Here is a 27,063-nt window from a genome sequence, read left to right as displayed (position 1 = left end):
TAACCTGTTTAAGGGAAATTACAGAATCTTGGACACACCAAAATTAACGTAAAGTGTGTAAAGACTGCAGTTTTGTATTTCTAGAAAAATAATGTTCAAAGGAACAAAGTAAATAGCATTCTTTCAGGGGTAGAAGACCTAACCCACTAACCTAGGATGAGAAAATGCAATGAGAATCTACCTCTTTGAGAATACCACAAACACCGCAAAGTTTTTAACATATAAGACAGGAAAAGCCAGTGACGAGGTCAATGACTTGAGAATTCTCCTCACCAATGGAAACCAGGTTGTGATAGTTCTCCAACATCACATCCTGATATAGGGTTTTCTGAGCAGAGTTCAGGAGCTACAATTCCTTCCGGGTGAACTTTACAGCCACATCGTTGAATGTCAGTGGTTCCTGTAGTAAGAGGGGTCTACTTAATGAAGTATTTTCCATTTGAAGATTTTAAAAAAATATATCTTACAGTAAAAAAAGGAAAACAATAATAAAAACTATTGTGGTAGTTCATTCCATAATGCGTCATTAACTGAGGACTTGGTACAAAAATATTTTACCTTATTTCTACATTCACGACCATCAGCCGAGAAAACTAGCCCTAATTTTAGAAAGATCTCCAGTGTTCTGAGAAATAAATGTTTTCAAATACATTCTCCAGGTCAAATACAGTGCCCCCACAATAGCTAGCTCCACATTAAGGAGCAGGCTTAAAGGAGCTCCCATAGTAGAGGAATCATTTCTGTACCTGGCTACTTCACTATGCCTGAAGGTTATCTGTATATCTGAGCAATCAGGTTCTAGAGCCAGCCCAACATAAATGTAGCAAACACCTGGGGAGGGCACAGGGCCAGTTTGAAGTCAACTAACACTAGGTCAAGATGGTAACTCAGCATCTTGCTTGTTTAGAATTTTACCCGCTTATGATATGACCCATTAACTATGTACATGCTAACTGCATGACACGAACGCCTTATGGAAAGACCTGTAAGCTCCATTATATATACCCACTGGAAAATATATTCACTCTCTCAGGCCTGACATGGGAAGAGAGCCCCTGTGTCCAGCTGTCTGCTCTCTGTCTTTTAATATTCTCACAATTGCAATGTCACTCCTGAGGATCACTTTTGGAGTGTTGGGGACCCCAGTGCCTGAAAATAATGCACCCACTCTTAACATTAGAATTTTGAGTTCCAGTGACATTATCTGAATGTTCTAGAAATAGCTCAGCTTTATAATCACACAAGGTAGATAAAGACCTATTTGTTATTAAATGGCATTAGGATTTCTACCAGCATCACCATTATTAGAGGCTCGGTACCTTCAGTGGCAATAAGTACTGGGAACAGTGCAGATGGGGGAGGTCAAACATACCTCAACTCTCCAACACTTTTTGTCAACTCTAAAACAAGTCAATCCTTCCACACCACTCTGTCTCACTTCTGGGTTTGATAATCTGTTGCTGTGGTCACACAACACTCAATAGATCAAAGTGGTCTATTAATGAACAAGGTACAACTCGGGATCAGGAACAAGAAGCTATAAGTCAGAACCAAGATCAGAATGTTCATAGACATTATCTCCCTTACTGAGTGCAGAACAACTTTCTAAGCTCTTAAAGGCCACCTTAGGACAAGCTCCTCTTGACAACCTTAGGACAAATTCTCCTCAGCCACCTTTGGAGTGAATTATCTTAACTTTAATTGCAAGGTCCTCTTGAACTTGCCATCTTTCACCACATGCTCTCCAAGGCGCCCCCAGCCTAATTCTGCTGGGTGGATCTCTGGAGCCTTCCTAATCTTGCCTAGGCAGGGAAGATGCTGGGTTGGCCCAAGAAGCCAACATATTAAGAGGGAGAGAGAGAACTGCCTGCAGGCATGGTTTGAGAGGAGACAGTGAGGCATTATCCTGTCATCTGAGCTGTTGATTTGGGTTTATTAGCCCCTGCAGCCACACAGTTCAGAATGAACCCATGGATTAGGGATTTGCAGCTTCCAAAAAATTAATGTGGCATTTCCTTAAATGGCAACTATGAGCTGCCTGTGTGACCTGACTTGAGAGCTTCCTCCACTCTATGAGCCATTAGCTTGCTGTCTGACCTTCCAATTTGGGTTCCTCAGCCCCTGCAACCTATTAGCTGACGAGATTCAACAACTTCTCTTTGTGAGGCAGTGGACTGTGGTCTGACCTGATGATCTGGTTCATCAGCGTTTATAAACAAATCAATGAGGAAAAACCTACAGACTGATTCCTGACCTTTATATAGATCTGGAACTCACCAGCTTCCACATCTTGAAGAGTGATTTATTTACTTGATGACTTTTGAGTTTTGTGAGATGTTGCTGAGCAAATCATGGACCATCTTGAACCTCTACCACATAGGGATGGGTCTACTGCTGCTCCTGCAAAATGAACTGTACTATTCATGGGTCAAGAGCTGCACTAATGGAGACAATGACCAGGGCAGAAGGGACAGAGTGACAGAGCCAATGGTGTCAGGTCCAGAAAGGGCTTTTCAGCCAAGAAAGTGGGACAGGCAGGCAAGATCAAGAAGAGGATATCCAAAAGTAGTTGAGAGGACCATATAAAGATGGAACTAAGAAATGAGCCTATCTTTAGAAGGAAAAATGTCTGATAGGGGACAGGGAAAACAGGCCTTCCCTGAAGAAGAGCAAATGTGCCTACATGGTTCTTTAATATGAAAGTCAATGTGTAGCCTACTAATTCTGATACCAAATTATACTCTGTTCCTGAGTAAAACTTGTACCTGTGACTCTGGACTGTAATTAGTCCATGGCCACAGCAAAAAAAAAAAAAAAAAAGAATAAGCTGAGTAGGAGAGGAGTGTGGCAAAGATACTGGTGTCAGACTGGAAAACCATTGGAGGGTACAGGTCTGTCTAAGCTCTGCCTCATATGAATCAGAGCTGATGTTGACAGTTAATTCTCTCTCCTGCATCTCTAGTTAGAGGAGGTGAGATGCTGTCTCATTTTTAAACCACTAATGCAACAAGACCCATTTTAGATGCATTGATGAGAATGCTGCTGTGTGGGAGAGTATTTAACATATCACCTTCAGAAATAAGCTTTAAAGAAAGTTACTCAAACAAAAATCCCATGGACTACTGAACTCTCCTAAAGAAGTGATTTTATTTCTCCTTAAAAACCATGTATAGCATATAATTTGAAAGATATGCTGGCCATAGAATAATAAATTATGAGCTGGAAGATAATGTTATCCAAAGAATCCTCAGTGCTATATTATATTCAATGTCAATAGTTTATTGTTAATCCTATGATCAATATATTCCTAATCTTCTCCAGCCAAATGTTGAAATCAGAGTAAAAGTTTAGCTCTAAGTTCTACTATTTCAAATTTCTGCTTTTCCAATGAACTGAATCAGTATTATACAGGCTCCTACAATTCCAGTAGAAAATACAGAAAAGGATAAAACACATCAGAAGCACCTGAGCCTTGGCCATTTTCTTTGGTCCTTAGGACACTACAGGCAACTGGGATGCTCTGTCTTATCTGGATCAGCTCTAATGATGCTCACAAATTTCAATCTCTCGTGAGGAAATCCCAAAAGTAATAATACAAGGCACTCTTCCTCCTTCCTCTAAGCTGCTGGTGATGCACCATCGGCAGGCTGATGGGAGAATACAGTGTAACACATAACCAATAGGTCCAGGTGCTGTTACTGTTCTTTCCTTCTTCTAAACACCCAAAGTCCCCAATACTGTTAACGGTGCCCTTATTGAGTAATGGGAAACATGCTTATACCATGAGCAATAAAATCTAAAACTCATAATGTTCACACATGTGAATAAAAGATTATTTTATAACAAATAGAGATTGGGCAATCAAATATAAATATAAAAAAATAAACAAAGAGTTGGATCCCTACCCCACAGCATACAAACTACCAATTCCTTACTGTGTGACTCTCAAAGAGAATGACAAATCAATGAACCTTTAAGATGATTATGTTAATTAAAGCATCTGGAAACATTTTACATGGGATATATAAAGAGCTATTATAAACTAAAGATTATTTTATAGGAGAACTATAAATTGTAAAATAACTTTAGAAACACTTTTAAACTCACCATCAAGTAGAGTTAGACATATAAGCTGCAGATAGGACACAGGAGAACTGCTGTACAGAGCTTCCAAGATTCTAAAGCCATGACAGGATGCTAATGGGTGTGTACCTCTGACCTTGAGGATAGAAGTCCAACACTTAACGCATGTCAAAAACAAGGCTCCATAATAAACATTTATATGACATTTATTAGATTGAAATTTATATCTATACATATATAAATTACATATAAATGTAAATGAAGAAGTATATATCCCCCAATAATGAGTGCACTTTTGAATCCCAATATAGATAATGTTTTTAATATACCATTATTTGTAGTACCTAATGCAGTTAGATCAGTGGTTCTCCACCTATGGGTTGAGACCCTTTTGGGGGTTGAAGGACCCTTTCACAGGGGTTGCCTGATTCATAACAGTAGTAAACTTACTGTCATGAAGTAGCAACAAAAGTAGTTTTATGGTTGGAGCTTCACCACAACATGAGGAACTGCATTAAAGGGTCGCAGCATTAGGAAGGTTGAGAATCACTGAGTCAGACAGGTGGTCTATACAAGTACACAGTCTAGCTATGCCCCCTTAACTTCCTCCAAATTATTTACCTGGGTTTGTCGCCTGCCAATGTGAACGAGGAAAAGTTGTCCCTCATAGTGGTTACTGTCAGGCTGCTAATTGCAAGGTCAGCAATTGGAAACCACCAATTTCTCCTCGAAAGCATGAGTGACATGGCTTTTTACTCCGTTATAAAGTTACAGTCTTGGAAACCCACTGGGGCTGTCATATAAGACAATCGGGCAGCTTGGCCAACAATACATTGGTACCGTTGTGCCTTGTGGTTATGTAAATAAACTGTCTGAAACCTAACCTACAGATTAGTTACTTTGGAATTCATGTTACAACTAATTGAGTTATTTCAGAGACAGAAATTGGGATCTCACTACCAACAAAAAAGAAGAACCAGGGGGACTTCCGGCAAGATGGCGAAGGAGTAACAAACACCAGAGGAACTCCACAGAATTCAAGCTAGGAGAGTTACTTAGAGATAACTGAACACTGCTGGAATGCAGGAGGAGCATCATCATAAAGACAAGTAGGCACAGACCCATGGGGTTTTGAGGGGCTGGGGGCTTTTGGTTTACTTCAGTGGAGGCCGGCTGGGGCTTGACCTTTGCCCCGCCACTGTCTCTGCCAGAGCCAGGACCATTTGGAGCCTGTAGGGCTGCTTGGTCTCAACACAGCCACAGTTTGCCACCACCTGCCTTGGGGCAGGCACTAGACCTTTGCATCTCCTCTCTGTCACCCTATCAGTCTTGGAGGGCTGTGCAGCAGCCTTTTCTCAACACAGCCACAGCTTGCTGCTACCACCTCCGAACAAGGATTAAACCCTTGCAGCTCCTCTGGCCTGGATAAGGGCTCAGCTACATTGTTGCTTTCTATCCATCTCTTCACTATATTCCCCCTCCCCCGCCCCTCATGGGCACATTTGGCTTGCTTTTTAACTTTTTTTTCTCCTCTTTTCCTCTTTCTTGGTCTCTCACACTCTACTGCTAACCTCCAGACCACTCCCTTAACTTAGGGCATTTACACCTGAGCCACACGCAGCTAGGTGAGCTCCACCCTGTGTAGTTAGCAGGCTGGAAAAATCCCTGCTGGCCCCCAACAGGGGATACTCTGCTCAACTTCTGACTGGGGAAACTCCTTCCAGCCTTTGTGCCTGTGGGGCATAAGGCAGCTCGGCCAACACTCCTCAACAAAAGTTACTGCAGGAGCCTCTGCCCAACCTCTGCAACACCAAAGCAGGCAACCCTTCTGGGTCACTCCCCCGAGAGGGAAGCCACAGGAGGACAAAGTGGTAGGTTAATTCCATAGTGAAATAAGCTATAGGCAGTTCAAAGTCTCCCAGAGAGAGCCAGTGCTCTTCGACTCCCTGGAAAATGGCACCTGGCTCATCTAAAACAACGCAACACAAGCAGCCATCAGCCCCAAAAACCTCAACAAAAAAAAGGAGAGGAACAAAAGGCAAAGCCAGAAGATGTCCTGAACATAATGCATGCATAGAGGAAGCAGACGTTGAGCTGCCACAGAAAGAAATTTTCAGAATGTTACTTGGAGTCAGGGGATATGAGGGAAACAATACAGAAAAATGATGAAATGATAGAAAAGGTAAAAACCATAAATCAAAGAGAAATACAGGAGCTTAGGGAGGAGATAACAAAAACCAGTAGCACACTCATGGACCTCGACAAGCAACTGGAAGAATCAGAGGCCCGCATCAGTGACTTGGAGGACAGCCAAGCAGACTTCAACAAACGAGAACAAAAATCTAATAAGATCATCAGAGAAGCTGAAGAAAACTTAAGAACTAAGTCTGATGCTATGAAGCGGTACATCATTAGAATTATTGGCTTACTGGAGGAAGACACAACAAAGAAGTCATCTGCAACAGTAGTGAGAGAATTCTTGGAGGAAAGCTTCCCCAGCTTAGTGAATTAAAACAAGGCAACCATTCAGGAAGCTGAAAGAATCCCAGCAAGACTGGATCCCAAGAAGAAGTCATCAAGGCACATAATAGTTAAATTATCCAACTTTGAGGAAAAGGAGAAAATCATGAGAGCAGCTAGGGGAAAACAAGCAATCATATATAAAGGTTCCCAAATAAGAATATGATCAGACCTATCAGCAGAAACTATGAAGAAGAGAGAGTGGAGTAACATTTTCAAAAAATTGAAGGAAAACAATGCAAACCCAAGAATACGCTACCAAGCCAAATTATCAATCAAGATAGATGGAGAAGAGTCATTACATTGCACGCTCATCTCGATAATATGATCACTGAAGACAGATTTGTGCATAAGCAAATGTGGTGAAGAAAGTTGATGGTGCTCAGCTATCAAAAGATATAGCATCTGGGATCTTAATGGCTTGAAGGTAAAAAAGCGGCCATCTAGCTCAGAAGCAACAAAGCCCACATGGAAGAAGCATACCAGCCTGTGCAATCACAAGGTATCAAGGGATCAGGTATCAGGCATCATCAGAACAAAAAATCTTACCATAGTGAATGAGCGGGGGAGTGTGGAGTGGAGACCCAAAGCCCATTTGTAGGCCACTGGACATTCCCTTACAGAAGGGTCTTGGGGAGGCGATGAAACAGTCAGGGTGTGATGTAGCAACGATGAAAAATACAACTTTGATCAAGTTTCTGGGTGCTTCCTCCCCCCCTCCAACTGTCATGGTCTGAATCCTGATTTGCAGGTCTGACTAGACCAGGGGATGTACACTGGTGCAGATGGGAACTGAAAATGCAGGGAAGCCATGGCAGATAATCCCCTCAGGACTGGTGGTGTGAGTGGTGATATTTGAAGGGCACAGTGAGGTTGGGTTGGAAAAGTGGAACCTATTTCAAGAATCTACATGTGACCTCCTCCCTGGGGGACATACAACAGAAAAATGGGACACAGAAATATATGACAAAATAACAATTTATAAATTATCAAGGGTTCATGAGGGAGGAGGGAGTGAGGAGGGAGAAGAAAAATTGAGGACCTGAAGCCAGGGGCTTGGGTGGAGAGCAAATGTTTTGAGAATGATGAGGGCAACGAATGTAAAAATGTGCTTTACACAATTGATATATGTATGGATTGTATTAGGAGTTGTATGAGTCCCTAATAAAATGACTTAAAAAAAAAAGAACCAGGAGTAGGGGCCTTTAGATCCCAGATTCTTTCACAGAAATTCTTCAATCCAGCAGACAGGCAGCTGTGACACAAGAGTGGACATGAAGGGAAGAAGCAGCAACAGAGACATGGTGGCAGCAGAACCAAGAGCCTGAGACAGAGCAGTGGCATTCCCAGACCACAGAACAAGAGAGCTAAGTGCCTTTGGGCAGGAGGTTAGAGGTGAAATAGGGGTACATTTGAGTTCTTATCTGGGGAACTAGATTTGCCAACCCACATAGAGCTAAGTGTGTCTGGTACAAGGCTAAGGTGCAGAGAGAGAATTTATCCGCAGAACTAAGAGAACTTTGTAATTTTTGTACATTTAGGACAGAAGCCAGGGGGTTGTAGGGCCTGACCTCACCTGCAGGTACGGCTGTCAAGATGCTGTCCCAGAGAACTGTACCTTGAGGCACTGATGATGCTAAATTGTGTGTTAGGGTGGAAAAGTGACTTCTTTGTCAAACATAATTTGAGGAGAGCATTTATTGAACTTTAAGAGACAACAAAAGATACGCACACACATCATATGGATAAGGGAGGCCATTAGCAGTTCAAATGCAACTGAGGATTCAGAGTCGGGACCCTAGATAAATAGGACACAGAACAAAAGGCCATGTCACAGATCATGATTGGTGGCAAAGCAATACATCAGATACAGGTGGGACTGCAGCAGCAGGAATGGGACCATAATTGGGACATGCACATTATTAGATAGAAAGACTTAAAAGATTGGTCCAGGGCCTTCAAACTGAGGCAATCAAGGCCAGACTCATAACAATGGCCCCTGTGCTGTCCTCGCTTAGGTGAGCTCCATCAAGGATACATCTAGGCAGGCCCTTGGAGGGGGATGGATGGAGAGGAGTGCAGGCAATCTATTTTGTAAGGCATTTTCCGCAAGGGTAAGATGATCTACATTCTTGGCTAATTATCAAAAGGAATTCAATGGAGGCTTAATCAAACTGGGGAGGCAGCAAATGGACAGAGTTGTCACTGTCATCAGCAATGCAAACCTTAAACCCAACTCAGTGCCACAGAGTGGATTCTGGTTACAGTGACCCTTTAAAGGGAGGTGGAATGGCCCCTTGTGGATTTCGGAGACTATAACTCTTACCAAGATTGGAAACCTTGTTTTTCTCCTCAGGGGTGACTTGTAATTCTGAACTGCTGACCTTGCAGTTAGCAGTCCAATCTGTAACCACTATGCCACCCGCCTTTTGCAAATTGGAGTGCTCACAATTTAAGTTCTAATACAATTATACATGGTTACATTATCAGCAAATTCTATCATTCCGGGAGATGCGCAAATTGCTCGGACCCCGACCAATGGGGCAGCCTGGGTTCTTGTACACTGGTGTTTCCTGGGTTCAGACCCCAGAAAGCTCAGATCCCTCCTGCTTCCCCTCAAACTCCTCTGCCCAGTGCTGACCCCAGGAACCCCAGGGATGCTCACCCTGCTTGGAGTCAGGTGAATGGATTTGGTTCACGACCCAGTCAGAAGTTGAAGTCCTTCCTTGTCATGCTTCAATGTGCAAGACACTAGTACCAGATTTCTAGCTCCCTAGACTGGACTGTATTTCTCTGTGGCAAATCTTTGTTCTGAAACAGAAGAGGAGGCAATGTTGAAAAAGGCATATCACTTTCTTGGCCTGTACTTCTTGCGCTAAATAGTGACCACCCCCACCACCTGGGATCAAAATCCTGCTCAAAGCTGAGGGTTTGCATCAAACAAGGGTCCACTCTATCTTTGCAGAGCAATTTTACTAATTTCCCAAATATCATGATCAACTTTGGATCCACAAAGTGGAAGTACTTAAGGCCTCAAATTTCTCAAGCTCCATTGAAGGTAAATATCTTCTTTTCACCAGCAATCTAACTGAAGAACGGAATATTTTATGAAGAATGTTCTTTAAAAGCCCATAACGGAACCTCAGACCAAAACCCTTGACATATCTGGTGAAAGTGATCAAGCTGAATCACGCTCATATCTGCCACTCCAACTCAGGCTGAGCTTCTCATTAAGTAAAACCTACTCCAATCCCCTTGCATCCTGGGTATTCTTTACAATATCTATTGTGTGAAGAAATCGCTATGGTTGGGTAGCCCATTTATGCACAATAGTGTAGTAACTAGAGAAAGTTTTTGTACAGGTGGACAACAAGAGACAGAGCGACACCCATAGCACATCCTAGAGGTACCTTGGCCAAGATAGAGATATTCTAAACAAGAAAACAAGCCAGGGGAATCCTTATTTGCTACTCTCTTAAGCTCTTGTGTTTACAGATGTCCGATTTTAAAGCCTTTGGGAAAGACTGCAGCTTACAGTCATGGAATGGCAAGGGGTCATGGTAAGAGCCAAGGTGAGGGAAGATGCTTAAAAATGCAAGATGTATCCAGAAAAGAGATGACTGATCAAACCATTTTGTCATCTTGACCTAAATTCTGGATTCCAAGCTTTCTAGGTAATGCTGACTGATGGCAAACAACACACACTGTAGTAGTGGGCTTATTGGCTTGGGTTCAAGGATGTCCCATCCATAGTCTCAGGTGTGAGTGACGATTTGTCCCGTCAAGAGGGGTGTAAATCATTTATCACTCTAGAGGATCCAGCCAGAGCAAGTGATCTATGAGAGTCGAGTGGGTTTCAGGATGTTCAGAAAGTTTACAATCAACTGAATCACAATTCAATTCCATGAGAAACTTCAAGGCTAACTGTAAGACAGATTAAAGTTGAAGATTCTGGCAGCTAGACAGGAGAGTATTCACGCAATATGAATAGACGCTTTATTCTTTTTGTCTAAGTTCACGTTATTGGGTGAAACATAACAATAATTGTCAGAGTAACCTTATTAATATTTTCTATGAGACCAGTAATAACCTGTAAACAAGGTCAGATAATGATACTTCAAGAAAACTGTAGAGCAATATTGATAATGGATCTACATGAAAAAGTTCTTGAAAACATTGGGAATAGAGTCAGAAAACACATGAAAATAATTACACATGATAATTAAGTAGAATCTATCCTAGAGTTGATTTAATATAAGAAAATGAGCACTGTAATATATACCAATTAATGTAAAAAAGAATTAATAATCTAAATAGACACAAAACTTACTAACCAAAGTCAAAGACTTTTCATGCTAAGGAAAAATAACTCTACAAATCTAACATAAAACAAATATAGTTCAAAATGTTAATATGCTAATATACATTCCTAAAAAGAAAAAGTCATACTTGAAAAAACATCACCCCACGTCAGAAAAAGGACAACCATAAATGTCCACTTTTACCAGTGATATTAAAAATTGACTGTATGTTCTAACTAGAGCTACCAGGTTCACTTTTTTTTAAGGAAGAGGCTTCCAAAAAGACATAAAAATTCCTTTAATCATAATTTAATTATCACATCCATAAAATATTCACGATATGCCATGAATAGCTAATAAATGCTAAAACATTGTAGGCTACATTTAAACACGCTGAAATAACTCTTGGTACTTAACTCCCTAACTATTAATTGTTAATCAGAAGTGGAAGGGGAAGGTGGGGGGAGAAAGAGGGAACCTATCACAATGATCTACGTATAACTCCCTCCCCAGGGGGATAGACAACAGAAAAGTGGGTGAAGGAAGACATAGGGCAGTGTAAGAGATGAACAAATAATACTTTACAAATTATCAAGGGTTCATGAGGAGGGGGGAATAAAAATGAGAAGCTGACAGCAAGGGCTCAAGTAGAAAGAAAATGCTTTGAGAATGAGTATGCCAACAAATGTACTAATGTGCTTGACACAATGGATGGAGGTGTGGATTATGATAAGAGTTCTACAAGACCCAATAAAGTGATTTAATAAAAAAAGAAATACAGCATGATCAAAATTATAGCATTTATCTTACAGAAAAGGAAGTACAAATGTATTCAGATTAAAACCCTGAAACAGGGAATTTGTTTCCACCCATTCTGTGATGAAAGCATGAATTTAGAGTCCTGTAGTTTTCTGTAGTGTTGAAGGTCCTCATATACTGATGAATTAATAAACTAAACCAAGGCATTCGTGTGCACATATAATATTAGAGTGACTATATAGACACACATATATGTATGTGATACACACACATATATGTATGTGATACACACACATATACCAAGCTGGACAACAGATAGGATTGATGCTCACCCAAAAACTGAAGTTTGGGGACTTGAACACACTGAGCCATGGATGCTCTAGGTAGCATTGGACCCATGGGCTTCAGTTGGACTGGGCTGGGATGTTCTCTTGATGAAAAGCTCTCTCTTATGCATATGTCAGTGTCTATAGTTTTATTTTTCTAGAGAACCCAGCCTAAGGCAGATCCCCATCACATTAGTGTCATATGAGGGCGAAAAGGTGTACCTGACATGCTGCTCTTGGAGAAAAACACATCACAAGGAAAGTGTGAAAAGATAATCAACAATTCCCTGACACTGAGCCAGTCCTATGCTCCTCTAGGTCTGTGGAATTTTGGTGGAAGAAAATCTATTTATAACAAAAATATCAGAGGGGCCAGCCCCAATCCCAACTAAGAGGACAGCTGCCCCTTCCCCCAGAAGAATTTACTTCAGAGGACAACACTGAAGCTACAGCTCAGGGAAAGGGACATGTCTGATCAGAGCACACGGGAGAAAATGAAGGGGGAGGAAGAGAGAGTGGAGCACACATCCTGGCCCACCAAGCTTTGAGGACAATATGCCTGCTCTGAGCAGCCCATGCAAAAAGAAGCACTATGGCTGCCCCGACTATGAGTCATGACATCCCTCACTGACCTATAGCCCTATAGGGGACAACACTGGAGACAGTTTGGGAATTGCATCCGATCTGACCCCACCACACCCAGGCAAAACACTAAGGGTGTTGTGCAACAGAACAGCAAGGGAAGTAGAGCAAGGAAGTCCCAAGAGTACCAAAATTAGACTCGGGGGCCAGGGCGTGGCCCCCATCAGACTCCACAGAAAAGCACTCCTAAAGGTCAACATAGAGACCTCTAACTTTTTACAGGCTTTTCTCTTTTTTCCCTTTTTTTCTTGTTGCTGTTGTTTTGTTTTCTTTTGTCATTTTGTTTTGCTCTTTTGTGTGTATGTGTGCTTGTGTGTGTGTATGTGTGTGTGTGTGTGTGTGTGCATATTATAACTGCACTTCTAACTAGATAATATAGGCCAGATAAACAATCTGGAGGAGAAAGCAACAGGACCCATGGTTGGGGCAGGGAGCATGACATGGGAGAAGGGGAGGTGGGGGAAAGAAAGTGGTGTTAACCAACCCAGGGAAAAGGGAACAATCAATAAGTGATCCAAAATAGTGGGAAACAGAAAGATTTTTCCAAGTCATCTCCCCCAAATATATGTTAGACTTAGGACACTGCTCACAATTAATGGTAAATAATTGTCAAGTTACCTCCCTGAAGGCAATCAGCTGTCAGAGGACTGTCTAGTCCCACCACATATAGGGCCCATCCCTGCTGTTAAGGACAATGGGATACTTCCCCCTAAAGGCTTCAATTTAGACCCTGCAAGGTGGGTTTACAGTACACCTTACTGATAATGATTTCTACAGTGAACCAGAGAACAGGTCAAACCTGCTCAGTGACATCCAAAGTTAGGCTGCCATGCTGAATCTCGGGTCCGCCCATCTTGTCACATGCACACCCTTACTCCCTCCTCTTCCAACAGCATATGAACCCCTACAGCAGCCCACTCCCATTACTATATTACCTATAGCACAACACTTTCCTGTGATGGATTTCTTCACCTGTAATTAGGGGGCCTGCACATCCCCAGATGATATAAAAGCCTTGGTTAGCAATAAATATTTCTCTCCCCATGTGGACCCCCAAGTGAGGCTGAGGTGAACATGCAACTATGAAATGTGTCTGACTCCATTATTTCAATCTCTCTTCTATCTCTCATGCTCCCTATGACTTTACTATAATCTTTATTTATTATCACTGTACAATTGCACCAACCGACCCGCTGTGATGTGTTAGGGTCTGGCCTTTCCCCTGACACAAAATAAGTGGCAAGGAGGGTGTAAGATGCCTGGTAGGGATTGATCAAGGCAATGTAACTGAGAAGAATTACTGAAACCCCGAAATTACTGAACTACAGACAGAGCATGATAGTGGGACAAGAGGAAAGTAAAAGGAAATAGAGGAAAGAACTAGGAGACAAAGAGCATTTACAGAAGTCTAAATACAAGCATGTGCATATGTAAATATATTTATATTAGGGTGGGGAAATAGATCTAGGTGCATATATTAATAGGTTTAGTATTACGGTATCAGATGGACATTGGGCCTCCATGCAAGTGCTCCCTCAATGCAAGAACACTTTGTTCTATTACCTGGCATTCCACGATGCTCACCTTCCTAAGATGATAGCTGAAGACAACTGTGTGCAAAGAAAATGTGAAGAAAACTGATGGAGCCCAGCTACCAAAAGATATAGCATATGGGATCTTAAAGGGTTGAAGGTAAACAAGTGGCCATCTAGCTTAGAAGCAAGAAAGCCCACATGGAAAAAGCACACAACCTATGGATTGATTACAAGGTGTCGATGGGATCAGTATCGGGCATATTGTGAATGAAGGGGAGTGAAGATTGGGGATCCAAAGCCCATCTGTCAGCAACTGGACAGCCCCTTACAGAAGGATCATAGGGAAGAGACGAGCCAGTCAGGGTACAGTGTAGAAACAATGAAAATACAACTTTCCTCTACTTCCTAAATGCTCCTCCTCCCCTCCACTATCATGAACCTAATTCTCTTACAAATCCAGCTAGACCAGAGGATGCACACTGGTACAGATAGGAACCTGAAACATAGGGAATCTGGGACAGAAGATGCCTTCAGGACCAGTGGTGAGAGTGGTGCTATCATGAGGGTGAAAGGAAGGTGGGGCAGAAAGGGGGGACCCATTACAAGGATCTACATAAAACCCCCTCCCTGGGGGATGGACAACAGAAAAGTGGGTGAAGGGAGACATTGGACAGTGTAAGGATGAAAAAATAATAATTTATAAATTATCAAGGGTTCATGATGGAGAGGCAGTGAGCAGGGAGGGGGGAAATTGAGGAGCTGATACCAAGGGCTCAAGTAGAAAGCAAATGTTTTGAGGATGATGAGGTAACACATGTACAACTGTGCTTGACACACAATGGATAAATAGATAATAAATAGATAAAGCTATCATGTTAACCTTGAAAAAACACAGAGCTCTTACAAGGCACAATGCACACATAGCCTCTCTGCACCAAAGGTCAACACTCACATTTATAACACGTAAGGAAACTTAGTAGACTCATAGTCACACTTGATATAAGAAATCAGTATAACACTAAGAGCCTTATATTCATGGGGAAACATGACATCATGCTCCTGAGAGGAAAGTACTACACTTGTTTATATAACAAAGTATTCCCATTACTCAGCTCACATACTGCAATAGCATCACTGAGTATGAAACATACACAAATATACATATACACACGCACGCACACATCTTTCCGTTTTTAATGAAAATATTCATACCTACTGAGGCCAGGTTTCTAAAAGTTTCCATCATCCCGTGTCTCTATAGTTTCCTCTCAGAAAGGTCCAGCAATGCCCATTCTTCCTCGGAGAAATTCAGAGCCACCTCCTCAACAGCCACAGTGTCCTAAAACATCCCGTATATTCTGGCTTGGCAAGGTACCATGCATTCCACTATGTGAAAGGATGAAGAAGACAGTCCTGGGGAAACAGAGACTTCACATGGGCATTAGACACAGGGGTCTTGCTCTAAGGATTTCCATCAGGGTTTAGCTAACCCACTTCACCCACTAGATCAGCTGTTCTGAACCTGTGGGTTGCAACTCCTTTGGGGGTTGAACAACCCTCTCAAAGGGTTCTCCCGTTCATAACAGTAGCAAAATTACAGTAATGAAAATAATTTTTTGGTTGGGGGGTGAGCACACATGAGGAACTGTATTAAAGGGTTGCAGCATTAGGAAGGTTGAGAACCACTGCACTAGACACACTCCCTCACTGATTACATGTTATCCCAAGGACTGCATGCTTCTAGCATAATGAGTTTATCTCTGTACAGTTTGTCTGTGACCAACTGCAGCCTTATTTCTATCTAGCTGTTTCAGAATAGAGAACAGTCAGAACACATAAATCAGATGAATGATCAAAAATAAAAGCCTCGATTCCAAATTCATATCCTCTCTTCCATTGGAGGGAGGATTGAAATTAGAATATTTATCAGAACAGGAAGCACAGGGTGAAAGGAAGATGACAACTAGGAAACACTGCAGAATTTGTGCTTCTCCCTGTCGCCCCTCCTTAGCCATTGGAGAGCTGCTGGTATGAACTAACAAAGTAGGGACCCAAAGCCCTGGAGTCATGGTATCCTCTTGGAGAATTCTACGTGATCAAGAGCTGACGTGTTACCTGGTGATAGAGATGATTATTTGGGGAATTATGAAATTTTCTATAGAGTGTCTATGTTACTCGCCTACTTTCCAGTCACTCTGCAGTTGCACGCTTGTGTATTTTGTATTTTCAATGAGATAGGACAAGCTATTGAAAAGGGAAACCGGGCAAGAGTGAAAGGTAACAATAGAATATAGATACCCTCTGTACACTGGTACAGATAGGAACATGGAAACAAGGAATCCAAGGTGGATGATCCATTCAGGTCCAGTGGTGAGAGTGGCGATACCAGGAGGATGGAGGGAGGGTGGGGTGGAAAGAGCAAACTGATTACAAGGATCTACATATAACCTCCTCCCTGGGGGATTGACAACAGAAAAGTGGGTGAAGGGATATTTTGGACAGTATAAGATATGACAAAATAATAATTTATAAGTTATCAAGGGTTCATAAGGGAGGGGGTAGTGGGGAGGGAGGGGCAAAAATGAGGAGCTGATGCCAGGGGCTTAAGTGAAGTGCAAATGCTTTGAGATTGATAATGGAAATGAATGTGCAAATGTGCTTTACACAATTGATGTATGGATTGTGATGAGTTGTAATATAATGATTAAAAAAAAGAATATATGCAGATATCTTGAAAATTTTCCCACTGAGACAAAGCTACTGTCATGTAATTATTATGGACTGCTCCCCTCAAAAAATACTGGATACGCACATCAATACACACTAAGCTCATAGGATATACTGACAAAAGAGCACAATATATTCAGTATCATAATAGCATGTCCTTTTTGCTGATTGGGAAAATGTACTTAGGTTCCAATTTTCTTATAAGTTGACTGAACTTCAGTGCATTTCAATGTTAAACTGTTAGGATACTAGGACTTACATACCAGGCTTTGAGATGTTTTTCACATTTTAGATTTTTAAAGATTTTTTCACATTTGCAGATCATGGAAGGACGACTAGCTGAACATGATGACCACTAGCATTCTCTCAGCTGTGGGACTGGCCTCCATGACTTGTCATACTTTTGTTCCCGCATCTTTTCAGGAGAGACCAGTCCCTGGAGAAGGACATGGTGCTTGGTGAGGGAGAGAGAGGCAAAGAAGAGAAAGGCCTTCGCCAACATGGATCGACACAGGGGCTGTCGCAATGGCTCCAACGTGGGAACATGTGAGGATGGTGCAGGACAGGGCAGTGTGTCGCGCTGTTACATAGAGGGCTTTAGGGGCTGGAATGGACACGAAGCCACCTAACAACAACATAGAAAAGGTTGCACTTTATGCTAAGATTTCACAGCATGGCCAACTAGCTATGGCATAAAGTCGCATGAGCTGTCACGGTCACTCCACAATTCTGCTACAACAGTGTAACCTAGTGTCGATCCAATAAGCCTTTCAAAATCTCATCCACAGCAGTGCATCGGGTGCCGGGTTTTAAAGCCTTCCCATTCCTTCATGATGAACCAAAACCAAATGGACTGCGGTCAAGTACATTTTAACTCATTTTGACCATAAAACAGGGAGTGGAACTGCTCGCTAGTGTTTCCAAGTCTGTAAATCTTCACGGGCCCACGCAGCCTCCTTGGCCTCCCTTGATGGGCCTGGAATGCTGGAGCCACAAAGGGTCTGGCCAGCGGCATCGATTAAACCAGTGAACCACTAGGGCCTCTTTCACACAACATGTTCATGATAAAACACTGCATTTATTCAGCAACCACGATTCTGAGGCAATTTCCAAAAAGATTTGGCCACATTGGCTCATTTAGTCCTCTTGTCACTCACTTTTAAGCAGATGTTGCTCCCAATGGGATAGAGCTGAAGTCACCAACATTACTCACAATTTCAGTATTGCTCAAATGAAAACTTGTTGAACCAGGTCAGCATGCAGGTCCATGTGTGTACAACTAAATGCCTGGCAATTACATTTCTGTTCATATGCCCAGAGCTTTTTATTCTGTCAGTCATCAGTTACAGAGATGATCTGGATCTTCTGTGTAGTACAAAGAGGAGACGAAGAAAACAATCTATTCAATTCAGATAACTGGAACGCATTGTCCTGGAAAAGCCAGGACCCTCAGACAATACTGCTTACCTCAGGGCCGTACAACTGGCTCTTGCATATAAGAAATTATTAGATTGATTGAGCAAATAAAAAACCATTGAGCAAATCAGAACAAAACCAGACCAATGTGTTCTGAGAGGGCACACCATTCCAAAACCAACAGTTCAACCCTGCACACATGAGGTGGCTATGAGTTGAAAACACTCCACAGTAAATAACAAGAACAAAAGCACAAGGCCAAATGATAATAACTCTTATGAGAAATGCAACAGAGGTGGAGTCTAAGCATTAACACATACATATTTACATTTCGTGAGCTAGTGTAGGGAGAAATAAAATGATCACTTTAGGAAACACTAGCCAGAGAACCCTGGCATGATAAGGAAATTCTAACAACATGGGAAGGTTCTGTGATGAATTTGCAAATGCTCAGTTCGATTTCCGTTTCTCAAACATACAGGCTAAGGAGTCAAAGAGCACCCAGGTCTTCAGGGGCCGGAGAGGGAAGCTCCATGGTCAGCCACTAAATGAAAAGCTCGTTAGCAATAAGCATTCATGGAACTTCCCACACTGGAAAATAAGTGGAGCATGAAGAAGCACCAGCAAGAAAGTAAAACAAAAGAGGCAATAGTTAAAAGAAATGCAAATGAGGACGTTCAGGTTTATGACCAATATGTGAAGAGCTCAAAGTCACCATTCCAGTCTCAGAGATAAAAGCTGACCATGTTGAAGTCAGAGTACGGAGGTCACAGGGCATGTTTTTCTTTCTGGTGTACATTTTTTTAAAAAATTACTGTCATTGAGTCAATTCTGACTCAAAGCATCCCCACAGAGCAGAGTAGAACAGGGCCTGCGCGTTTCTGAAACTGCAACTCTTTAAGGGAGTAGAAAGCCTCATCTTCTACTGTGGACCAGTGAGCGGTTTTGAATGGCTGAACATGTGGGTACCAACCCAACGCATAGCACACTACATCACCATGGGTGCACAGTGTTGTAATAAATTGGAGAAAACTAGATGGTAACTAACAACAAGAAAAGCATCCTTTTAAATGCCTCTAATTAATTACTCTAGTTAGGACCCAGAGCAAACATCTGTCCTCAATACAGAGGGGCGGTGAAAACAGGTACTCTCTCAGCTGATTTCATTGTGAAATCATTCTGTGTACCTGCCTATGGGGCCCTTTTGTTTACAAGTGGTTTTCCTTATCTGCCCTTAGTAGTCTAATCAATTGCGTTCATTGAAAACAGTGATTTGAAGGATGTGATGGGATTAACTAATGGGTAGTCCAAAAGAGTTTGTTCCTAGAGGAGAAAATACCAGACCACAGGGTATTAGGAAGAAATGTACTTGCTATGTTTTAAGGATAGTCAAAGCCCAGGTTGAACAAATACATTTTTATAAGGATAAAGGAAGTCAGAAAGGTGTGTCGTTGGGATTTCAATGAAGAAATGCAAAAAGATTGAAATCAATAAAAAAGTAGCATGTTCCAAAATTTCATACCATTGTGTGCTCACTTTCCCTATAAGATCACTAAAGACAAATGGGGGATGAACAACAGAAAAGTGGGTGAAGGGAGACATCGGACACAGTGGATGGATGTATGGATAGTGATAAGAGTTGTCTGAGCCCAACGTAAATGATTAAAAAAAATAGCATGTTCCAAAAAACTCTCCTCCACTAATATATCAGTTCCCAAAACTGTCAACAAAAAATATTCTATTTTTTGCACTTCACAAGAGTCCACAAAAAATGTGAATCAAATTGCATTTAGCCTCAAATAGCTAATAAGGGGTCAAGAACAAGGGTTGGCATTGTCCGCACATAACTCCCTGCCACCACATCTGGTCCAACTCACAGCAGAGCTATCACAGAGCAGAACTCCCTGTAGGACTCCCACGCCTGCACATCTTTAGTGGAGCAGGCAGACTCATCTTCTCTGCACATTTCTGGTGAGTGTGCACAGCTGCCCTTGCAGTCAGCAGCCCAATATTTAACCCACTGGACAAAAGGACTCCTTTGTTCACGTGTCCCACATACAATAAAGTATCATTACAGGAACTCATGAAAGACCTACAGAAAAAGAAAAGCAGCTCCAGAAAGGCCCACCAATTTGTAAGGGAAGCTAATTCCTGACACATCAGGCTACACAGGGCTCTGCCTGCAAGCACTCACACTTCAAGATGCAGGTCCCTAAATGGAGTCCCTGAGTAGTGTGAGCAACAGAGTGCTCAGCTACCAAACAAATGATTAGAGACTGAAGGCAACCTTAGAAGAAATCAACAACTTCTGAAGTTAGCCAATGAAAATCTTACGGAGCATAGTTTTACTCTGAAACCACATACGGTCACCATATGGAACCCAATGGTAGGCAAAATGATTGATATTTAACAAGTATTACTTAATTGAGATACAAGGAGCTCATTGGTAGCCAATCCTTCATGCCATGAATGCACAAGGGGTTTTTGAAAAAGGCCATGGGAAAATGGAATAAAAATAATGGAATTTTTCCATTTGGAAGCTACTGCATATCTTTTCCTAATAGATTATGCTAAACAGTGCAAAATTATGCTAAATAGAATAATGTCATAAATCTTTTTTAATTCCTCAAATATTGTACATCTTAAAAGTATTTAGGATCCCTGTTCATCTTCCATGATAATTCAGAAAGAATACTAAGCTATTTATATACAGCATCTCTCTTAAAGATCTATTAAAGCTGATATTAATTTTATTCTCTATCTATGGTAAAGAGACCAGTTAGGTTACCGTATATATGTACGATACACATAAAAACTTGAGAGCTGAAAATTTACAGAATGACTTTATTTTTCTGGGTCCTGCAAATTTTACAAATTCAACTGTGTGGTTTTTCATGTTATAGTTAGAAACTCAATCTCCTTGTAGTTTTGAATTTTCCTTCTTTGATAGATTGCCAGGTTTCATAGGTTCTGGCATGTGTGTACATACACACATGTGTGTCTTGCTTAGTTTTTTATGTCCCTGAGCATGATAATGGTTACCATGGATAGGTGTTCATGGAAAGGCTGGAAGTTTGTGTCTACTCAGTCTCCAGGGAAGAAAGCCTGGGTGATGCACTTGAGAAACCAGTCACTGAAACCCCTCGGCAACATCCCTGCACTCTGACTCACATGGAGTCCCCAGGAGTTGGTGTGGGTTTGATGGCAGATGCTTGATTTGGTTCATTCCTTTGGGGGAAAAATGAATTCTGGTATCATTTGCTACTCTGCAGGCTGGCAGTTCAACCTCACCAGCACATCTGCAAAAGGAAAATGAGGCTGGTTGCTTCTGTATAGATTTTGTTATCAGATACCTATGGAGGAACACTATGAGTCAGAATTGACTGTGTGGCAGTGAGTTTGTTTTGGGGGGTGGGACAAAGTTTCTAGGTGGCACAAACAGCTTGCACTAGACTGTTCCCCTGAGGCTTGATGGGGGTAAACAGCCCGCATTACTGTGGAAGAACAGGAGATCTGCTTCCACAAACATGATGCTCCAGAAAAACTATGGAACAGTTCTGCTCTATAACACATGACATAGCCATGAGATGGAACTAACTCCATGACACCTAACCAAAGGGGAAATTGAACATGATCACATATTCTTGTCTATGTATACACATGGATATTACATTGAAATTATGACTAAATCAAAAACAAATATAATTCCCATTAAGAATCACCATGTCTGCAATGAATAACATGTCAGTGTGGCCCATCTAAATTAGTCCGTGAAGAAGCCCCACTGCTCCAGTGGTTAAAGGACTGGCAGCTCCATGAAGTGGCCATCTGGTAACGCATGATTATAGCCTAGAAATCCCAACGAGGAGTGGAAGGTGCTGTGACATCACTCACAGAATCCACTGTAGCGCAGTGGACAAAACAAGCCTCTTATCAAGAACGCGTGGATAAAAGGCTAGAACATTCAAGCATTACCATGCAGTGGGGCACAGAGAAAATAACATGCTATCTTACTATATATAACAGTTATATATCTGGAGGTTGCCTTCTATTAGAAATAATCATGACACAAATTTTAAAAGGAGGAGCTATTAGTAGGACTCTGTTCTTGAACAGCAAATGCAAACAAATTGAAGAGCTAACATATGAAAAAAAAGTAAATCAAAAGATTAATCAGGGCCACAGGGAAAAGGATCAAATGCAAAGCTTCACTGGAGCTGGCCGCCAGGAAACAGCTGGCGCTCAATCCATCTGGCCCCAAGCGCACTACTTGAACTCTGGTTTATACAGCAAGAAACCACGAACGGGCGGGAATACTTTTCTCCTCCGATCACAACTGTACACGCTGACTAAGGGGGGGTGGAGCAGCTAGGGAACTTCCTGCTGATATCCAACATGGGCATGGGCAGCAGCCCACTAACATTTTGAATCTGGTGGGTCCGGGGACCAATGCAGAAATAGCAAGCTGAAGCAATGGAAATATAGAGGCGAGTGTCAGCAGGTTAGCAAATGAGACTTAGGGTCGTTCAGTCACAGTATGCAGCCATTAGGATGTGGATGTATGTCCACTATTAATGATTTCAAAATAAATCATGTGGGGAGAGGGGGTTGGGGAGGATGGGGACCAACTCAAGCATAAGCTGGAAAATATAGAAGCTAAATTCATCTGGTTAATTAATAAACATCAGGATATTTCAAACGCTTTCTGTATCCAGTAGGATAAATGATGGATTTCAATCTATGTCACTGTGAAAATAAAATAACTGAAATTACCAAAAAGTGCTGACCTTGACCACATGTGCCACTAACTTACATCAATTCTGACTCACAGTGACCCCCGAGGACAGAGTAGAACTGCCCTGTGGATTTTCAAAACTGAAACACTACAGGGGAAGACCTATTATTTCTCCACATTAATATATAAAATGACTTGAAAATAAGTAAGTAAAATAATTGCTGGGTCCTGCAAATCAAAAGGATGTAAAAGGAAACCAAAACTCCCTATTAAAAATATGAGTGGATATTAAATCTGGGTCAGCAAGCTCTAAGAGCCAAGAAGGATCATAAGAGGGTGGCGGCAGGGGGGAAAGTGGCAGTTTAAAGAGAGATGAGCCATCAATGCAACCAATCTCTGAGATGAGGCTTATAGGGGAAACATCCCCCCCTGGGGCTCTTCACACTCCAAGTGGAAAAGTCCAGCATCCGCAGACACAAATCTCAGGAGCTGTATTAGAGATTAAAGTCTTAGCACTCCAGTGAGTAAAGCGCTATAGGATAGATGGCTGTAGATTAAGCCTCCATTGAATTCTTTCTGATCATCAAGCAAGGAAATAGATTAAATTGGCCCAGGGACAGAGGAACTGGGAAGGTGAACACCATTCACTGATCTCCAGGTAATGCAGAGGGTCCTATAGTCAGGAGCCCAAAATGCCTTAGCAGTTGAGCCCTGACTGCCTGGGTCAGAAGGACTTGGAACAATCTTGTAAAATGCTCTATCTGGCAATGAAGGTGGCTCAGTTACAGTCCTGTCCCTGCTTCTGTAGTCCCATTTATAACATGCTGTACTGATGCTCCACCAATCAGAAACGTGTGACCGTTTCCTCTGTTGCAATCTTATTTCATTCGATTCCCGACTTGACTGTTTCCCTGAACTGCACTATGATCTCCATCCGGTGATGGGTCCGCGTCTTTGTATTCTCTTTGTCTCTTTTAATAATTAATAAATGTTCTCCGTAAATTATATTTGAGATTGGAGTTCCTTTTGTAGTCCAAATCAGAGCACAAGCTAGTTTTTGATGGGCAGAAATGGTTAAGAACATGCAGTAGAGTAAAAAGGAGACCGCGTTTTAAATATAGTTTAAAGAGAACATCTATTAAATCTTATGAGACAAAGACAGCACAAGGGCACAAACACATCATCTGAATGAAGGAAGCCACCAACAGGAGGTGGAAATGGCTTCCAAGGTTCACAACTGAGATGTGAGCCAAAGAGGGTGTGGGGGAGGGGCGGGGCAAAGGAAACTCACAAAAGCATGCATCTCAATGGCAGACATTCCATCCTTAGATAGCAGGCTTACAAAATGGGTCCAGGGCCTCCTGACCAATGCAGTCAGGGAAAGGCTAAAAGCAAGTGGCTCCTGACTAGGAGTCCCCTGGACTGTCTCCAGTTTGGTGACCTCCATCAAGGACACACACTCAGGCAAACCTCCAAGAGAAACTGCTTCTCCATGGGCTGCCTGCAGAGGTGAAGCAAAGCCACCCTGCAAAGCCTGAGGGTCAGATTACCTACTACCTTGGTTCCTGGGCAGAAACCACTCAATAGAGGCTCACTCCATGTGGGGCTCTGCAATCTATGCAAGGACCAGATCTGTGCGGGGATTTGGGGCTGTCACTGCTCTGGTACCCCTTTGCAAAGCAGGGTGCTGAGAAGTTAAGCTCTAATACAGACCTCGGTCATCAGTGGGGTGGCCTGATGACTGCAAGGCTGCCTCTCCTTTCAGTAAAGGCCACTCTGGGGTCCCCATGCTCTCATGCCCGCGACCTGACACGAAGGGACAGGCCCCAGGCAACCCCCCCCCCCCGCCAAAAAAAAAAACAAAAAAAAACACGCAATCGCGCCTTTCTGGACGGAGGAGCTCTGAGCAGAAAAAGCGGCCAGAGTATTCCCGCGCCCGAAGGCAAAGGCCTGCAACCAATTCAATAAGGATTTAACTGGAAATGTCCCAGGGGGTCGCGGCGACCTGGAACACTGTTGTATGGGCTGCGGGAAGTGTAACGTCCACGGGAACCCGGACACAGCTGGGACTCCAGGCCTGCAGGGGATTCCGCGCCAGGGATCAGCACAGAAACACAGAAACTCACCCACAGAAGCTCTTGGGCCGCACTCTTGGATCCTTCTCACTCAGAGGAAATGGGTTCAGCAGGAAACTATCACCTGGGGAGGGGGTGGGGTGGTCTCTGTGGGAAGGGGCGGGGCCTGGAGGTAATGAGGGTGTCGTGGAGGGAGGTTCCTGGAGGTGAGGCTCAGGGCCTGGCAAGGCAAAGGATTCATTCTTAGTAGTTTCTTCTTAGTCTGGAAGCCCTGCTGAAATCTGAGCACTTTGGGTGGCCCAGCTTGCATTTGAAAAGCGTTTGCATTTGAATCCCAACACCACACAAGTCCAGGCACAAAGACAAACTGAAAGAAAAGTGATGGGTGGAAGGCATGCTTCCCAAGTGGGAATTTCCCCAAGAGACACTCCAGCAGCTAGGGCCACAGAGACACACACTTGACAGCATCTGCTGCCATCTGCTCTACCTGACCACATCTCTCCTGCTTTTCACCTGGACGCCTCTGAAACTCAGACACTGATTTCAGGCTCTGCTCCCTGTGCTTCAGGCTCTGCTCCCTGTGTATGATCAGGTGAGCATCAAGATGGGGAATCCCTGAAAATGCCAGTTATCCTGTTGTCTTCTTCTCCTCCCTTGCTCTCTCTCTCTCCCAGCACTGCTTAAGATTTATTTCCCCCCAATCTGTGGGTTCTTATGTTCACATAGGTTTTTATGAAACCTTTCTATGTGAACAAGTGTCTATTTTGACCAAGTTACAGTCAACTAATTGTCCTACACAGAATGTTTCCTTTAATATATTTCATGTGTTGAGGTCTCTCCTTTCTATTTCTATGTTATTGAGGGTTTTTATCAGGAATAGGTAGTAGATATTGTCAAATGCCTTTTACGCATCTATTAATATGATATGGTTCTTATTATTTGTCCTATTTATGTGGTTGGTTACATTAATTTTTTCTAATATCGAAACATTCTTGTATCCCTGGTAATAATCCCACTTAATCAAGTTGAAATATGAACTCAAAGTCAGGGATAGGCGCTCTCTAACTCAATCCATCCCATTTCCACAAATGTAAAGATAAACTGGTCTGATGTATGATCTACTCACTCACCTAAACCAATAGTTATGTAATCATCAAATATGTTCCTTTATTGTTAAAATATTAGTATAATATATTCTGTTGTAGAGTGTATTTTATAAATAATTTTACCCCATATTCTCTGTAGTCATAAAATTTTCTTTTAAAGTTTCTCATGCATTAATAAAAAGGTTTCTTGTACAAATCTATATTTATTCAATTTTGTCCTTTACTATTGATTCATATTGCAGGTATACATATTAAAACCATGATTATATTTTTTTTCAACAAGATTCTGGAATGATTATTACTTTACTGCTTATTTTAAAAAGAAACACTCTAACATTTCAGTACTTATTGTACATACAGTCCCTGTACAAGAGAGGTTGTTAGGTGTCACTAAGTTAGTTCCAAATCATAGTGACCATATCACCACAGGGAGAAACACTGGCTTGCCCTAAACCGTCCTCATAATTGTTCTTATATTTGAGCCCATTGTCTCAGCCTCTTTCAATCTAAAAAGTTTTCCTCTTGTTTACCAAGCTCCATGGTTGAAGTGATATATCTCTTGTTTTTGCCTCCGGTTTGCAAATACACAAAACTCTAAAGGTTTTACATATATGGAATAAGAAAATACATTTAAAAGAAGAACAATAAAGTCAGAGCTGTTGTGTGAATTCTGACTCATAGAACCACAGAGAGCAGAGAAACAGCTCCTTAGGCTTTTGTGTTTTACATTTTATAGAACATGTTTCATCTTTACCACAGCAAGTAGTGTCCTTATAGACAATAGTCCAAAACTAGACAGGTGATGCAGTGGTTGATTTTCTCAGTCTCAGACATGTAT

At 42.1% G+C, this 27,063-nt stretch overlaps 1 long non-coding RNA gene across 1 annotated transcript in view; it reads right to left on the bottom strand.

Annotated features, from left to right (window-relative positions):
* LOC142436143 (uncharacterized) overlaps window positions 1-27,063 on the bottom strand; it is a 65,472-nt gene that overhangs the window by 4,784 nt on the left and 33,625 nt on the right. Inside the window, exons 3-5 of the long non-coding RNA XR_012781805.1 lie at window positions 9,269-9,414; window positions 4,108-4,219; window positions 274-400 (exon numbers count right to left, since the gene is read on the bottom strand). This is a non-coding gene — a long non-coding RNA (uncharacterized LOC142436143). The remainder of the gene's footprint in view (window positions 1-273; window positions 401-4,107; window positions 4,220-9,268; window positions 9,415-27,063) is intronic.

The sequence above is a fragment of the Tenrec ecaudatus genome, unplaced genomic scaffold (assembly GCF_050624435.1).
Source record: "Tenrec ecaudatus isolate mTenEca1 unplaced genomic scaffold, mTenEca1.hap1 Scaffold_178, whole genome shotgun sequence".
NCBI classification, from domain to species: domain Eukaryota; kingdom Metazoa; phylum Chordata; class Mammalia; order Afrosoricida; family Tenrecidae; genus Tenrec; species Tenrec ecaudatus.
Note: the sequence above shows the minus strand (reverse complement) of the source record. Positions and strands in the feature narration are given on the sequence as shown.